This window comes from Hemitrygon akajei, chromosome 7, assembly GCF_048418815.1.
Source record: "Hemitrygon akajei chromosome 7, sHemAka1.3, whole genome shotgun sequence".
Classification (NCBI taxonomy): domain Eukaryota; kingdom Metazoa; phylum Chordata; class Chondrichthyes; order Myliobatiformes; family Dasyatidae; genus Hemitrygon; species Hemitrygon akajei.
This window is the reverse complement of record NC_133130.1, coordinates 163,302,933-163,321,546: the sequence shown is the minus strand read 5'-3', so window position 1 is coordinate 163,321,546 and position 18,614 is coordinate 163,302,933. Positions and strand designations below refer to the sequence as shown.

Sequence of the window (18,614 nt, the reverse complement as noted above, 5' to 3'; positions counted from 1 at the left end):
GTTCCAATGTTGTGGACTGACCACAGCGTGGTAGTGAGCTGACCATTTATTCTGATATCTCTGGGGATGTCTTTGTGTCTAGTTCAGGCAGAATGACTGAATCCTTTGACTCCTGAGAGTGTCCAGTCGGGGAGTAATCTGGTGGGCTGACCTCTACTTTGCAGAGGCCCAGTGACAACTGTCAGGCACCTCCTCTTACTTACCCCTCAAATAGGATCCCACTAAGGACCACCAGGCCACACCATCATTGACCTTATTAACTCTGGGGTTCTTCCATCCACTGCCACCAACATCACAGTTCCCCACCCTGCACCTCCCGTTTCTACCTCCTACCCATGATCCACAAACCCGCCTGTCCAGGTAGACCCTTTGCTTCTGCTTGTTCCTGCTCCACTGAACTTTCTTATCTACATACCCTGACTCAGTTTTATATCCCCGGTTCAGTCCCTTCCTACCTACATCCATGACACTTCACGTGATCTTTACAATGATTTCAAGTTCCCTGGCCCTGAACATCTTATTTTCACCATGGACGTTCAGTCCCTTTTCCCCGTTCAATCCCCCCCCCCCCCCCCCCCACAGGAAGGCCTCAAACCTCTCCATTTCTTTCTGGATACCAGACCCAGCCAGTTCCCCTCCACCACCATTCGCTCTTTCTTCAAAGAAAGGGGTTTCCCGCCCTCCACCATCAACCCTGCCCTCAACTGCATCTCTTCCATTTCACACACATCTGCTCTCACCCCATCCTCCCACCACCCCTTGTCCTCACCTACCACCCCATCAGCCTCAGCATCCAGCATGTAATTCTCTGTAACTTCTGCCAACTTCAACAGAATCCCACCACTAAGCACATCTACTGTACCCAGTTCTCCGGGTGGGGCCTCGTGTATATTGCTGAGACCCAATATAGATTGGGAGACTGCTTCACCGACCACCTAGGCTCTGTCCACCAGAGAAAGCTTGCTCTCCCAATGGCCACCCATTTTAATTCCATTTCTCATTCATAAACCCATTCTAACATCTCAATCCATGGCCTCCTCTACTACTGTGATGAGGCCATACTCACTCAGGTTGGGGAGGCAACACTTTATATTCCGTCTGGATATAGCCACCAATGTGATGGCATGAACATTGATTTCTCAAGCTTCTGGTAATGCCCCCCTCCCCTTCACCATTCCCCATTCCCTTTTCCCTCTCTCACCTTGTCTTCTTATCTGCCTATCACGTCCCTCTGATGCTCCTCCCTCATTTCTTTCCTCTATAGCCTTCCGTACACTCCTTTTAGATTCCCTCTATTCCAGCCTTTGTCACCAATCAACTTCCCAGCTCTTTACTTCACCCCTCCCCAACCCCCCCACCCCCCCGATTTCACCTATTACTTTGTGTTTCTTCCTCCCCTTCCTAAACCTAACTCTGACTCTTCATCTTTTTCCCTCCAGTCCTGATGAAGGGTCTCAGCCTGAAACATCGACTGCACTCTTTTCCATAGATGCTGCCTGGCCTGCTGAGTTCCTTCAGCATTTTGTGTGCGTTGCTGTGGATTTCCAGCATCTGCAGATTTTCTCTTCTTTGTGATGGGTCCACTTTAATAATATTGGTTTGGGTCTGTACATCACTGAGCAGGGCCGTGTTTATTATACATCCCCAAGGCACTCAACAAGGTAGGGGCTGCTGCAGCCCTGCCCGTGAACAAGCATTTAGACCCAGTGACAGAGACAGACTGATGTATTTCCAAGTCAGGGTAGTGCATGATGTGGAGGTGAACCTGCAGATACTGATGTTGCCCTGTGCTTGAAGCCCTTCTTCTCCATGGTGAGAGGGTCTGTCAGAGTAACCTGGGCAAGTAACTGGGGTGCATTCTGTAGACGGTGCAAACTACAGCCACTGTGCACTGCTGGATGAAGGGGAAAGTGTTTGGGGGAGGGTGGATGGTGTGCCCATGTCAAGGGCTGCTCCTGAAAGCAGTTGGAACTGCTCTGATCCGTGGGGCATTTCTTTATTTTATTGAGAGATTCAGTGTGGAACAGGCCTTTCTGTTCTGTTACACTCCTGTCTTGTGTGTGTAAAAGGTGGAAAGGCCCTGGACGGTCATCACAGGTTCCCCAGCCTCAGATCTAAGCTTATCGACAATGTCAGTCTGTTTCAGCAGCTGGTGAGCTGACTGTTAGCTGTAGCCCCTTTCTGAGGAGGTTTTGGGCACAGTCGTTACATATTAATGAATAATGCAGCCTTCACACTGGCTACAACCTGACTCCAACTGAGGTTAAACTGTTTAATAGTTAGCACTGAATGATGGATGGACCACATGGGCCATTCCCAAACCAACGTTCCTACCTATCTGGAGACAAAGATCAAGGGAGTTTAATCACAAACAAGAGAAAATCTGCAGTTACTGGAAATCAAAGCAACACACACAAAATGCTGGAGGAACTCAGCGGGCCAGGCGGCATCTATGGAAAACAGTAAGCAGTCTACATTTCAGCTATTTATTTCACTAATTAAAAGGTCTGATTATCTGCTTGTTGCCAGGTGCACTGCATATCTGCCAGTGAGTACAAGGAATCAGATTCAATTGTCATTCAACTGTGTACATGAATACCGCCAAATTAAATGATTCCTTTGGGGCCAAGGTACGAAACATAGAACCAACAGTCACATACAGCACTCAACACAGCACAAATAGCACATATAATTATGACAGCAGAAAAACATACAATCACAACAAAAATATATAGCCAAGTTACTGAGTGGCATGGCCTATAGATTGATGATATATGAGATGTTGTTCTAGAGCTACGTTCCTGCAAGAACAAGCCCAATAGCAGTTCCTCTTCACACTCTAATTCAGCCACAGATGAACGCAGTCCAACTTGTTTTCCACCAAGCAAACTCAGGAGAGCAGCAATGATGGGAGGGGCTAACTCGTAACCCAGCATAGACTTTAGCCTCTTTTTCCTTCTAGCTCTGGTATCTCTTCTCCTTGGCGACTGCAGCAGGTGACACCATGGCATGGGGGCCAAGTCTACCAACAATTGAGGCCATGTAGCTCCCCGTTGTTGGTCTCACCAATGAACCAGTGAACTGGACTTACAGTACTTTACATTACCAATGTCCAACAGTGTCTTGTGATCACAAGTAAATCATCCAAGGACATCATTTGCGTTGTTTTTTGGATTATGTACTGCATCCGCACAATGGTACATAACGAGTCCAACTCCACTGCTATCCAGCAACTCGCTAGTTGGCTCCACAGGGGTCTGTGATGGGACCGATTCTTTTTACGATGTATGTAAATGATTTGGATGATGGAATTGGTAGCTTTGTTGCAAAGTTTGCAGACAATACAAAAATGCAGTAGGTGGAGGGTCAGGCAGTTTTGAGGAAGTAGAGAGACTACAGAAGGACTTAGATAGATTAGGAGATAGGAAAGAAAATTCAAAACTCTGAGGTGCAAAAGGAATTTGGAATCCCTGTGCAGGATTCTCAAAAGGTTAATTTGCAGGTTGAGTCTGTGGTGGGGAAGGCAAATGCAATGTTAGCATTCATTTCCAGAGAACTAGAATATAAAAGCAAGGATGTACTGTTGAGTCTTTAAAAAACACTGGTGGGGCCTCACTTGGAGTATTATGAGCAGTTTGGGTCCCCTTATCTGACAAAGGATGTGCTGAAACTAAAGAGAGTTCAAACGAAATTCACGAAAATGATTTCAGGATTGAATGGCTTGTCATATGAAGAACGTCTGATGGTTCTGGGCCAATATTGACAAGAATTCAGAAGAATAAGGGGTAACCTGATTGAAATCTGTCAAATGTTGAAAGCCCTTGATGCAGTGGATGTGGAGAGGATGTTTCCTATCGTGCGAGAGTCTAAGACCAGAGGACACAGAATGAAAGGCCTTCCATTTAAAATGGATGAGGAGGAATTTCTTTAGCCAACGGGTGGTATACCTGTGGAATTCTTTACCACAGGCAGCTGTGGAGGCCAAGTCTGTATGTACAAAGTATATTTAAGGCAGAGGTTGATATGTTCTTGATTGGGCAGGGCATAGAAGGATATGGGGAGAAGGCAAGAGACTAGGGCTGAGAGGAATAACGAATTAGTCATCTGAAATGGCAGAGTAGACCAGAGATGGGCCAAATGGCCTAATTCTGCTCCTATATCCTATGGTCTTATGCTCATAAAATGTTACATGAACTGAGCAAGTCAGTCAAAATCCATGACGGAGAATAAACAGTCAAAATACTTCATCATTCAATGTGGTCTGCTTCAGAAAATGGAATCGAAAGTACACCATCTTAAATGCAGGTCACAGAATGGAAAGCTACGGTGAGTACAGAGGCAGGAATAATGAATGTACAGGCAGAAGCCACTGTATTCTCCATTATACAGTATTACTGAGGCTAAGTCCTAAATTGCAGCTGTTGTTCCTGTCAATATTAAACCTATCCCCAGAAACTTAACTGACGAGTGTTTATTTGGATCAAGGGTTCGCTCTCTTCTAGTTGGTACAAATTACTTTGGAAATGCCACATACAACAGCCTCAACACTAGTCCATGATGTGCTTGGCCACCAGTGTGCCATGTGCTCCCATGGTGTCTGTACCTGAAGCATAACAGTCAATGATTTTTCACTGGCCACTGTACGTACCAGCTAAAGAGTAATGAGTCCTGATGAAAGGCCCCTGCCCAAAACGTCAACTGTTTATTCATTTCCATAGACGCTGCCTGACCTGCTGAGCTCCTCCAGCATGGCTCCTCCTAGCTGGACATATGGGATTAAACTTGGAAATTCGAAGTTGCTGCCCGAAGTCTCCCTCACCCTAACCCTCCAGAGGCTGTACTAATGCAGACAAGAGTTCAAATTTAAATTTAGTTTATATTCCTTCAACCGGACATATCTATGCTGCCAGATGAAGCAATGCTTCATCAGACTAAGGTGCACAGCACAGTACATTTCACTCACACACATAACAGATAAAGTAGTATTACCACAAATAAATTAACAAATAATAAGGTGTATTTACCACACAAGTTAAAAAATAAACAGTATAACACTACTGGCCCTTCAGAAGTGATGAGACCTGGGTGGTGATAGGGAGTTCAATATTCTGATACTGAGTAGTTTTACTCTGTACTTGATGGAAGCTCTTATTTATGTGAGGTCCCCAAGTGTTTTTAAAATACTCAACATAGAACATTACAGCACAGTACAGGCCCTTCAGCCTGTGAATTTGTGCTGACCCTTTAACCTAATCTAATCCTTCCCTCCCACATAGCCTTCCATTTTTATAACATCTATGAGCCTAATTTTTCTGTCATAATTACAGCTGAACAGCCACTTTTGCCCTGAAAACAAAAACGAACATTACAAAGGGAGGCGTTCAGTCACTAAATGATGTTTTAAAAGCACAAATTTAAAGAACTATTTGTCTCTCTCACCCAAAATTGGAGATCAAACCTCAAGTGCTGTGTAATGGTTGTGATCACTGCTGTCAACCTTCTGCTCCACTGCCTGCCAGAGTTCAATGTGACTGATAGATCAAATCCTTGTTGTGGGTCCCGCAAAGGACAGATCACTCTGCAGTGCTCAGATCAGAGGCACACACAGGACTAGTCTCTGAGTCCTAGTCACATTTCCTAGGTGTGTCTGCTGGCCAAATGGACATTTGGGATCAGATCTCGGTGGACATCTCAGGGTGTGGTGTGTCTGCACCCAACACCGTCACCTCCTTCACTCCCTATCCATCTCACCCTTCTGTTGCTGACCGGCACTTAACCCACAAATCTGGGATCGGTTTGCCACCTGACACCACACCATTCTGCAAATACAAGCAATGGCTGTGGGGAAAACACAATCTCTACTGGCATAATGTATGATACTGTGCTGGCGCTCTAAGACTTGTTTAATTTAGAACAAAGCAAGGATTCGGCCAGTGGGAACTTCTTGTACACCTGCCCAATAGGTGGCAACGATGACAGGTAAGTGAGGAGATGAAATGGCCATGAGAAGCAACTGATCTATAGCATCTTCTCATCATCGGAATCTTTGCATCTGTGTTGTCTCACTCCCACCATCACAAACCCCTCTCACCATTCTGCAACCCACCCACACCACTACAAATCCCCACCCCACAAACCTCTCCCATCACTCCCCACCCTCACACCCACTCCCAACAAAACAAAACTGTCACCCACCATCACAAATCACTCCCCACCCTCACACCCAACATCACCCACGTCCACCATAACTCCCCACACCCACCCCCACCCTCACACCCACTCCCAACAAAACAAAACCGTCACCCACCATCAAAAACCCCTCCAATAACTCCCCACACCCACTCCAACCATCACAAAACCCAGCCATGACTCCCCACACCCACTCTCACCCATCAGAAACATACCCATCACTACTAACACCCACCCCCAGCATCACAAATCCTTCACATCACTACCCGTACCTACCTCAGAAACACCCCCATCACGTCTAACACCCCACCCTACACATAACTCCCAACACACGCCCCCACCCATTACTCCCCAAACTCACCACCACATATTAGTCCCCACACCCAGCCCCACTACCACAAACCCCACCCATCACTCCCTACAACCACCATCACAAGCCTCATTCGCCCCTCCCACCACACCCCCCACCCATCACTCCCCACACCTATGCCTTCCATCACCAATACCACCCATCACTACCCACACCAAATCCCACCATCACAAACCCAGGCACGAGAAACCCCACCCATTACTCCCCACACCCACTCCCACCATCACAAACCCCACCCATTACTCCCAGCAGACACCTCCACCATCACAAACCTCATTTGCCCCTCCCCCACACACCCCAACCATCAGAATTCCCACCCATCACCTCCTACACCTATGCCCTCCATCACCAATACCACCCATCACTACCCACACAAACAGACATACTTTATTGATCCTGAGGGAAATTGGGTTTTGTTACAGTCGCACCAACCAAGAATAGTGTAGAAATATAGCAATATAAAACCATAAATAATTAAATAATAATAAGTAAATTATTCCAAGTGGAAATAAGTCCAGGATCAGCCTATTGGCTCAGGGTGTCTGACACTCCAAGGGAGGAGTTGTAAAGTTTGATGGCCACAGGCAGGAATGACTTCATATGACGCTCAGTGTTGCATCTTGGTGGAATGAGTCTCTGGCTGAATGTACTCCTGTGCCTAACCAGTACATTATGGAGTGGATGGGAGACATTGTCCAAGATGGCATGCAACTTGGACAGCATTCTCTTTTCAGACACCACCGTCAGAGAGTCCAGTTCCACTCCCACATCACTGGCCTTACGAATGAGTTTGTTGATTCTGTTGGTGTCTGCTACCCTCAGCCTGCTGCCCCAGCACACAACAGCAAACATGATAGCACTGGCCACCACAGACTCGTAGAACATCCTCAGCATGGTCCGGCAGATGTTAAAGGACCTCAGTTTCCTCAGGAAGTAGAGACGGCTCTGACCCTTCTTGTAGACAGCCTCAGTGTTCTTTGACCAGTCCAGTTTATTGTCAATTCATATCCCCGGGTATTTGGAATCCTCCACCATGTCCACACTGACACTGACATCAAATCCCACCATCACAAACCCAGGCATGAAAAACCCCACCCATTACTCCCCACACCCTCTCCCACCATCACTCACGAGGCCCAGCCCCACCATCACAAACACAGGCATGAAAAACCCCACCCATTACTCCCCACACCCTCTCCCGCCATCACAAACCCCACCCATCACTCCCCACACCCACTCCCACCATCACAAACCCCACCCATCACTCCCCACACCCACTCTCACTATCACAAACCCCACCCATCACTCCCCACACCCACTCTCACTATCACAAACCTCACCCATCACTCCCCAGCCCCTTTTCCTAAAACAATAGTACAAAAGTTTATTTGCACAAAGCCAAATATTTACAGACAGTCAACAAATTCAAATTAAATATAATTATCACTGTATTTAAAACAGTCAAATTGTGTGGGTGGGGGTGTAGGAGTCCAACCACTCCTGTGCCCATTGTGACCGCATACTCCCTCTCTAAGTATATCTGGGCACAAACATATTCTCAGTAGAGGGGCAAGCAGCCAGCCCAGGCAAAGCCCTTGGCTACTGTATCTGCCGCCTAGACCCGTGAATAGCTATCTTTTCCAGAAGCAAGCCTACCATTCATCCCCCACCATACTGTCTGTCCATATGTCAGGAGCATGGGACTGCAGTGTAACCAGAAGCTGAGGACAGCCCCTACAGTTATTCAATAGACAATAGACAGTAGGTGCAGGAGTAGGCCATTTGGCCCTTCTATCCGGCACCGCCATTCACTGTGATCATGGCTGATCATACACAATCAGTACCTCATTCCTGCCCTCTCCCCATATCCCTTGACCCCACTATCTATAAGAGCTCTGTCTATCAGATAGAGGCTGCAGCCTCTCACACTCCATGTAAACATGGTACAGTAATTCCTCCCGGACACAGAACGAACAGGAGAACAGGTGTCAGTGAACCATCTTAAAAACCTCTTGCAGGTACTTTGCACCTCAGGTCCCCAATGTAGAGGGGAAGGACCACTGCGTAAAGGGATTTCCACTGGGGACTGCCCTGCCGCCGGTTGCTAAAACAGACTGCCACACCAAGTCTGGTCGGCAGACGAAGGCAAGGAAGTGAAAGGTGTTCAGGAGCAGCCCGTACAAGAACCGCCTTGGCACATCATGGAAAGGTACAGTGGGCATCACCGTAAGGTGGCTCACCTTATGTGGGAGTCTCTCCCGAGAGGTATTTTGGGCCTTGGGTCCAATGAGTAATTCCGGCCGATCAGGTGTTAGTGCAGCCAGGGCCTCTCTACACTTCCGAGCCTCCTCGACACCCAACGTGATGGGATGGGGACCAGTCGCTGCCACGCAGGAGTGCTCTGACTGGATGTGACTAAACTCCATACCACATCAGCTCTTCATTAAACCGGGGCAACTCCCATAAAGTGGTGCAGCTGCTGGAAACCACATGCAATGACCCTGTAGAGAAAGTGCATCCAAAGGTTTTATTGGATATATAAAGAGCAAAAGAGAGGTGAGAGTAGACATTGTACTGTGGGAAAATGACACTGGAGATGGAGTAATAGGGGACAAAGAGATGTCGGATGCACTTAAGTATTTTGCATCAGTCTTCACTGTGGAAAACACTAGTAGAATGCCAGAAATGCGAGAGTGTGAGGGGGCAGAAGTGAGTGCAGTTGCTATTACTAAGGAGAAGATGTCTGGGAAGCTGAAGGATCTGAAGGTAGATAAGTCACCTGGACCAGATGGACTACACCCAGGTTCTGAAAGAGGTGGCTGAAGGGATCGTGAAGACATTAGTAATGATCTTTCAAGAATCACAAGATGATGAAATAGTTCCAGAGGACTTGAAAATTTAAAATATCACTCCATTCTTTAAGAAGGAATGGAGGCTGAAGAGAGGCCAGTTAGCCTGACTTTGGTTGTTGGGAAGATGTGGGGGTCAATTATTAAGGATTAGGATTGGGGGTACTTAGAGGCACATGCTAAAATAGACCAAAGTCAGCATGGTTTCTTTAAGGAGAAATCTTGCCTGACAAACTTGTTGGAACTATTTGTGACAGGATAGACAAAGGAGAGTCAGAAGATGCCATTTACTTGGATTTTCAGAAGGCCTTTGACAAAGTGCCACACATGAGGCTGCTTAACAAGATAAGAGTCCATGGTATTACAGGAAAGATTCTAGCATGGATAGCTGACTGACAGGAAGTAAAGAGTCAGAATAAAAGGATCCTACTTTGGTTGGCTGCCACTGATTAGTGGTATTCTGCAGGGGTCTGTGTTGGGACTACTTTTTACGTTGTATGTGAATTATCTGGATGACGGAATTGATGTTTGCAGACAAAACAAAGATAGACGAAAGGGCAGGTAGTGTTGAGAAAGTGAAGAGTCTGCAGAAGGACTTTGCCATTTAGGGAGGACACTCAAAGAAGTGGCAGGTGGAATAGAATGTAGGGAAGTGTTTGGTCATGCTCTTTGGTAGAAGGAATAAAGACATAGGCTATTTTCTAAACAAGGAGGAAATTCAAAAATCAGAGGCGCAAAGGGTCTTGAGTTCCTTGTGCAGGATTCTCCAAAGGGTAACTGGGAGGTTGAGTTGGTGGTGACAAAGGCAAATGTTAGCATTCATTTTGAGAGGACTGGAATACAAGGGCAAGCCTGTGATGCCGAGGCTTTAAAAGCTTTAGTCAGACCACATTTGAAGTATTGTGAGCAGTTTTGAGCCCCTTATCTAAGTAAAGATGTACTTGCATTGGAGAGGCTTCAGAAGAGGTTCACAAGAACGACTCTGGGAATGAAAGGGTTAATGTATAAGGAGTGTTTGATGGTTCCGGGCCTATGCTCACTGGAATTTAGAAGAATGGAGATTGGGGGGGGGGGGGGGGGGTGAATCTCATTGAAATCTATCGAATATTGAAAGGCCTAGACAGAGTGGATGTGGAGAGGATATTTCTGATAGTGAGGGAATCCAGGACCAGAGGGCACAGCCTCAGAATACAGGGATGTCCATTTAGAACAGATAAGAGGTACTTTCTTTAGCCAGAGGCTGGTGAATCTGTGGAATTCATTGTCACAGATGGCTGTGGAAACCAAGCCATTGGGAATATTTAAAGTGGAGGTTGATTGGTTCTTGATTAGTCAGGGTGTCAAAGATTACGGGGAAAAGGCCAGAGAATGGGGTTGAGAGAGAATAAGTCAGCCATGATAGAATGGTGGAACAGACTCAACAGGCTGAGTGACCTAATTCTGCTCCTATGTTTCATGACTGACCCGACCTTCCTCAGGAACTGACACTCCTGTATGCCCGTGACACACCCACTACCCCTTTCTCTCCCAACCCCATTTCTCTTCCCCTTCCTACCAGCTGGCTCTCCTTCCCTTCCCCCTGCCATACAAGTTGTCGTGAGAATCAGTTTATGGGTGAATGTACATCAGAACAGTTCTCTGAAGATGCACCTGGTGAATGTTCAGATCGGTGCGTGGCGTGTTGATGGTCAAGGTACCATGTGACGTGTTGGTCCTAAACACAATTGACTCTGCAGATGCTGGAAATCGTGTGTGTTGTGAATGTGTTTGGCCATTGTTTTAATCTCACAGACTCACACTAGTTTACAGAATCTGCTCTTTAGTTTTTAAATTCACATATTTGATTGTGGCTGATCACCAGTAAAGCTTCGAAATGCTAGCAGAGGAAACAGAAACTGTATTTACTGCTCAGCATTTGACAACTCACGGAAAGCGTGAATCACTTCCCTTCTTGCAGCTTTGCTTGATGAGCCTGTGACTGTAGCCTCCCCAGACAGTCCTTTTTGTTCCTGAGTTCCCTGTGGGTTTGTTTAATTTTGATGTGAACCTCCGGAGCGAGAGCCCCTGCCCGTGTCTGCTGCTCCGCAAGGACGGGGAGGCACTGATCTGTGGTTCTGAACAAATGTGCTGAGCCTAATGAACGACCTAAGCCTTTGTTTGGAATTCACGGCTCCCTCCATTGGCTGTTCCTCCCTGTTGTGCAGCTTTGGCTTTGTGGGATTTCAGTGCTGGAAACGTGCCAGAGGCCGGGGTGTGCCATAGAATGGAGTTCCCCTGGTCCCTCGCTGCTCAGCTGCACACGGCTCACCTGAGGCCCAGCTGACTTGAACAGGGCAGAAATCGGAGCCAGTCTGTAATCTGTTTGTTGCGCACTGTTGGTCAGTGAGTACAGCTGAATGGATTTAACTACCTGTGGGATCAGGGCAACAATTTACTATTAAACTGAGACTAGTGTTTCAAGCCTTCTTTGTACAAGTTAAAGCTGTTTCTGGTAGTGCTGTAGGATGGTATGAGGCTGCAGAAAATAAGATGACAGGACAGAGCTGAAGAAACTGCACAAAATGACTAGTCCCTTGACTGTAAGTCACTGTTTTTCTATCCCCAGTGCTACCAAGCTAAATCCAAGTGGAAACCGTAAATGAAGATGACGTTCTGTGGTTAAATAACTATGCATGTGTCCTTAAAAACATCACAACTCTCTCTGTGACGACCAGCTTCCCATCGCTTGGTTACTGCTTTGTATTTTGTGGTTACTAAGCTACCTCTCTCAAGTTAAACCACAAAGCTTGCTGGACATTCCAGAGACTACCTTAACCCTCTTCATTCTGGCTGCTGAAATGGTGAGTTCCTGATTTGTCTGGCTGATATACAATCTGTTTGAGAACAACTCTGTGCTAGTTAATAAACTAGTTTGAAATTCTCTGAAAATGGTGGATTTTCCCTCTTGTTAGCACCAGCCTCTCTCGGCGTCAGGACAGAGGGGGTAAGGATTTTCCTTATACCCTTCACCCAGTGAGCTTCAGAAAGTATTACTAGGCCAGAAAGTTCTTTCCTTACTTTATTCCCGCTTTTTCTAGCCTAATAACATCATGGGCCAAAGGGCTATACTTAAATTGGAGGTTGATTAATCAGGGTATCAAAGGTTATGGGGAGAAGGCAGAAGAATGAGGTTGAGAGGGAAAATGAATCAGCATGGTGGAATGGTGGAGCAGACTCAATGGGCCAAATAGCCTAATTATACTCCTATGTTTTATGGTCCTTTGCTGTTGTAAACGATCTTCCCTGATGGACGTCCAGAATTGGCGGCTCCTGCAATCCCCACACACACAGTATCGATCTCTCATCACCAGACGCACCCATTCCTTGCTCTTGTATTTCCAAGTCTCCTGTGTACCCTGCTGCAGGTGTGCTGGCTCACCTCCGGCCCCTAGGAGCACTGCTGTCCCTCACGGTCTCACGCCTGCGTGTTCCAGAGCCTCCAAACTCAAATCCCGTGTCTGTAACCACTCCTTAACCCAGTACCAATGCCTGTAACTCCCCCCAAGACCCACTTCTCCTCTCTGTAACCTGCTGTAACACCTGCCCCCACCGGCAATTCCTCCAGCACCCAGTCTCTAGGTGGAGGAAGAGTGTGTATTCCACAAGTAGATGTGAAATGCTGGAGGAGCTCAGCAAGTGAAGCAGCACACACATAGGGGAATAAACATCGACCATTCATTCCTCTCCACCTGCTGAGTTCTTCCAGAGGTTTGTGTATGTTGCTGTAGCACGAGGACTGAAGGTGCGTATGTGAAAGCCAGGTTACTGCTGTACAGCTGGTGACTGCGATGGCAGAGTCCGGCCACCAGCTGGACTTCTGAGGCCCCACTGGTTGGTACAGAGGAGCCTTTAGGGAATGGAGCCCATCTCTTCCATCGTGAGTTATCTGCTGCCTCGTAGATCCAACTCTCCAGGGTCTTAAGTGGTCAAAGAGACAGAGTCAACTCCTGTAGATAGACATCAACTGTGGGTGAATTCATATCTACCTATTGATATGTGCCCTCAGATCCTAGAACTTTCCTAATGATGGAGACCTCTGCTCCACCTCAACTCTATCCAGGCCTTTCAGCATTCAGTGTAACTAACTGAGACTGGGTTCTACAGGTAGATGTGAACTGTTGGTGAGTTTGTACTTACCTATAGAATATACCATTCCAGCACATTTTTGTCTCTATTGCCCCCTTTCATCTTCTTCCCTACACATCTTGTGCTGATGGATTTGCTGGGATTAACAACCTCTCATACACAGTACAGGCAGCATTGGCATGCAAGGAGCAGCTTGCTTCCATCCTGCCATAGACACTCACCTCTCCCCTCTCTGCTCAATCATCAAAAACATGATTGCTTTGGCACCTTTCCAGTTCTAAGAATCTGAAACATGAACTCATGATCCCTCTCCACAGATGCTGCCTGACCCGTTAAGTATCTCCTGCGTTTGTTAGTTTTGTTGTACTGGTGTTATGCACATCAGAGTGGCCTCACTCAAGTGTGGCCGTAAGGTATCGCAGCAGAATTAGGCCATTTGGCCCATTGAATGTGATCCTCCATTCCATCATGGCTGATTGTTTCCCAACACCAATCTCTCTCCATCCCTCCATAACCCATAACCCCCTTACTAATCAAGAATCTCTGCCTTAAGTCCCCCCAGTGACTTGTCCTCTACACCCATCTATGGCAATGAATTTCTGGCTGAAGCAATTCTTCCTCAGTCCAGTTCCAAAGGATAGTTCCTTTATTCTGAGGCTATTCCTCATTCCTAGACCCTCCTGCTGATGGGGATCATCTTTGCAATTCAACCCTATCCAGGCCTTTCAGTATCAGTGTACCTAACTTGTCTGTTCATAGCAGTGGCAGGCAGGGCAGAGCGATCAAAGAAGTAGAGTATCACAGGTAGGTGTGAACCGTGAGCAAGATCCCTGTCATCTCATTCAGAGGAAGGCCGTTTATGTTGCAGGGGCCAGGTGTGGTTAGCAATATTGTCCACCTTTTCTCCTCTCTCTGCTCCATACACAGAGGCTGTGGCTCAATGTCTGCTCCAGTATCTCATCATCACTGTTCAGCAATTTCATATCTTCTCTCTCACTTGCTCCAGTATTTCGTCATACATCTAACTCTTTGGTGTTCTATTAATAACTTGACTCTTGCAAACTCACTCACTATGTGCCCGCTGGATTAAAAAAATGTTCACTGTGCACAAAAATGAATGAAACTGCTCTCCTGCCTTGTGATCAGAGATGAAACGCTGAAGGAGCTCAGCTAGTCAGGCAATATCTATTGAGGGGAATAAACAGTCAAAGTTCTGAGGTGAGACCTCTCATCAGGGCCCAAGTTGTTGACTCTTTATTCCTCTCCATAGATGCTGCCTGACTTGCTGAGTTCCTCCAGCATTTTGTGTGTGTTACTCGATATTTCCAGCATCTGCAGGATCTCATGTTTATGATCTATGTTGCTGTTGACGCTCCAGCACCAACATCACCCAGGTAAACAGCCAACATTCAGAGTATCTGAATACTGGAGCTCGCCGCACGGTGGGTGGCTGACCAGCAAGTAATTCAGCCTGAGCTATAGCATTTAGGATGCTGTTTTTCAAATGTTGTGGAAGATGTATCCACATTGAAAATGAATATTTACACAGTGCAAGTAAGTTCTTCTTAAGTCTTTGGGTGGCTCTGCAACGGGTTCAAAGCTTAGTAAACATTTCCTTCGTTAGTTGGTGTCTGTTCTGAGAGCCATTGTGTCTTGGTGTTGCGTGCACCTTCTGTTATACCCAGGTCTCACCCTGTGTTAACCTTAAGAGATGACTCTTGAGATTAATTCATATCACCATCTGTAACTCCTGTAATCGTTCTCTCTTTTTCCAGCGCTATGGTATTCAGTGCAAGGGGTTTCCTGACTCCGGTCTGGGTCCCAGATTTGGTGCATTTAAGGTCTGTGAGCCAAGATTGTGTATGGATGCACTGATTGTTCAGGAAGTAACAGACTGGCAGAGTCTCTGCCTGTGACCTCTATCTACTGAGGCAATTGGTTTCCATTTGGAGTTGGCAGTGATTACAACCTCACACTGTGATAGAGAGTGGCCCAGCCTTTCTCTGTGAATATCACAGCCATGACCAAACTCACAGACTGGGGTAGCTGGCTTGCAGAATTGTTTATGATTTAGAGCACATCTGCCAATTCTGTGTCCCTGCATTGTGGAGGCACATGTGGTTCACTACAAACTGGGCCTCAAACTTACCCCACAACATCTGGGACCAGTTAGGCACAGATCCCTGTGAATTTTCATTTGATTGAATAAGCTGTGTCACTTCAAATCTCTGAATGTGTTCAGCACTGATCGTCTGTTACTGTCAGTTCTGCCTTCTCAAGTGTCACACAGTGAAGGAAAGGCCTGCACTTCCCGCTGGGACTCAGAAGTCCTCTCCCTCCATACCCACCACCTTACATTCTTTCTCCCTCCCTCAAACATCCTTCCCCCTCCATCAACCATTCTCTCCCTCCCTCAAACATCCTTCCCCCTCCATCAACCATTCTCTCCCTCCCTCAAACATCCTTCCCCCTCCATCAACCATTCTCTCCCTCCCTCAAACATCCTTCCCCCTCCATCAACCATTCTCTCCCTCCCTCAAACATCCTTCCCCCTCCATCAACCATTCTCTCCCTCCCTCAAACATCCTTCCCCCTCCATCAACCATGCTCTCCCTCCCTCAAACATCCTTCCCCCTCCATCAACCATTCTCTCCCTCCCTCAAACATCCTTCCCCCTCCATCAACCATTCTCTCCCTCCCTCAAACCTCCCCCTCCCTCAGAAGCATTCTTCACCTCAACTCCGCATTCCCTTCACCCGAAGTTTCATGTTTCAGACTCCTCCTCCCTCAAACACTCCCACCCTTCCCGAGACATTCTCTCCCCTCATCCCCTCCCCACCCATCCAACATCTCAAGTTTAAGAGTCCCCCTCCCTCAAACACTCTCACCTTCTGTCAAACATCTTTCCTTCCCTCAAATACTCTCCCCTCTCCTCGACCGTCCTCTCACTCCCTCGGAAGCTCTGTCCATCTCTCAGAAACCCTCTCCCTCTCTCGAACATCCTCTCCCTCAGATATCCTCTCTCTCCTTTAGACATCTTTTCCCTTCCTTAGACCATGAGCATAAGAGGTAGAAGCAGAATTTGGCCATTCAGCCCATCGAGTCCACTCCGCCATTTCATCAAGGCTGTTAATGAATCCCATTCAACCCCATACAGCCGCCCTCCCACCATATCCCTTGATCAGGAACCTTTCCACTTTAAATATACCCACAGACTTGGCGTCCACCGCAGTCTATGGCAGAGCATTACACAGATTCACCATTCTTTGGCTAAAAGAATTCCTCCTTCCTTCTTTTCTAAAGGGTCACCCCTCAATTTTGAGGCTGTGCCCTCTATTTTTGGATACCCCCACCAGAGGAAACATCCTCTCCACATCCTCCCTATCTAGCTCTTTCAACATTTGGTAGGTTTCAATGAGATCCCCACACATTCTTCTAGATTTCCAGAGAGTACAGGCCTAAAACTGCCAAACATTCCTCATATGTTAACCCTTTCATTCCTGGAATCATCCTCATGAACCTCCTCTGGACTCTCTCCAATGACAACACATCCTTTCTGAGATAAGGGATCCAAAACTGTTGCCAATACTCCAAGAAGCCTGACTAGTGTATTATAAAGTTTTTGCATTATCTCCCTGTTTTTATATTATATTCCCCTTGAAATAAATGCCAACGTTGCATTTGTCTTCTTTACCACAGACTCAACTGTGAATTAACCTTCTGGGAGTCTTGCATGAGGACTCCTAAGTCCCTTTGCACCTCTGATGTTTGAATTTTCTCCCCATTTAGATAATAGTCTGTACTATTGCTCCTTTTACCAAAATGCATTATCATACATTTCCCAGCACTGTATTCCATCTGCCACTTTTTTGCCTATTCTTCCAACTTGCCTAAGTTCACTGTTGTCTAAGTTGTCTGGAACCTCACTGGAACCCTGCTGAGCCAAAGCCTTACTACTCTGACTCAGACTACTCCAATGACAACAGCTTCCACCATGACCGCTCCTTTGAAAACCCTCTCCTTCTCTTGGACACCTCTCCCTCTCCCAGACATCCTCTCCCCCCTCAAAAGCCCTTACTCTCCCTCAGAAGCACTCACCCTCTCTCACACATACTCCCTCCCTTGGACGCCTTCTCCCTCTCTCAGACTTCCTTTCCTTCCTTTGGACATCCTCCGCCTCCCTTTTGACATCCTCTCACCTCCCTCGGACACCCTCTCCCTTCCCTCGGACATCCTTACCCAGCATCTCACCCATTGCCTCAGACTATCCCATGGAAAACTGAGGTTCTTGTTGTAATGCTAGAGAGGTTGGAGATATTTGAATTAATGTCCCATTCAGCCTCTCTCCTCTGTTTAAAGTGTTGTTGGAGGGAGGTAATAACACTAAGTGTGTTATTTTCATTCTGTTTTGAAGCTGGGTCAGTACATTGTCTCTAATCTAATACTTTAATCCTTGTTCTGCCCACGACATTGTTACCCACCACACACTGATTTTGGCCTTAAATCCCTCTTTCCCTGTATTTACCAGGGTGCTGCCTGGTTTAGAGAGCATGTCTTGTGTGGAAAGGCTGAGCGAGCCAGGGTTTTCCCTTTGGAGTGAAGGAGGATGAGTGGTGACTTGATAAGGGTATAGAAGATGAGTGAACAGCCTCAAACATTTTTCCAGGGCAGAAATGGCAAATATGAGAGGGCATAACTTGAAGGAAAGTATAGGGAGATGTAAGAGATATAATTTTTTACACGGTGAGTGGTGGCTGTTTGGAACCCTGGAGGTGGTGGAAGAGGCAGATATGTCAGGGACATTTAAAAGGCTCTTAGACAGGCAGCACATATCATCCATCCCTGTTAGTGCTGATGACACACCTTGAACGAGGGGCAAACCCACTGGTGAGAGTGCTCCCACTGTACTGCAGGAAGGGACACCAGGATAAGCACCAGGGATGATGGGGAGATGATAACTGTCTTTCAATAATTCGCGAGTGAGACACTTATCTGTAACTCGGGGACAGAGAGAGTGACCTGTAACTCGGGGACAAACACAGTGGTCTGTAACTCGGGGACAGAGACAGTGGCTGTAACTC

The 18,614-nt window shown here is 46.9% G+C and overlaps 1 protein-coding gene across 2 annotated transcripts in view; it reads left to right on the top strand.

The window, feature by feature from the left end:
* The first annotated feature begins 11,353 nt into the window (after positions 1-11,353).
* akna (AT-hook transcription factor) overlaps positions 11,354-18,614 on the top strand; it is a 122,057-nt gene continuing 114,796 nt past the window's right edge. Inside the window, exons 1-2 of one of the 2 annotated variants that reach the window (XM_073052444.1) lie at positions 11,354-11,786; positions 12,014-12,248. The gene's annotated coding sequence lies outside the window, so the exon portion shown is untranslated. Of the gene's footprint in view, positions 12,249-18,614 lie in introns of both variants that reach the window. The other variant, XM_073052445.1, reaches the window with a different exon arrangement.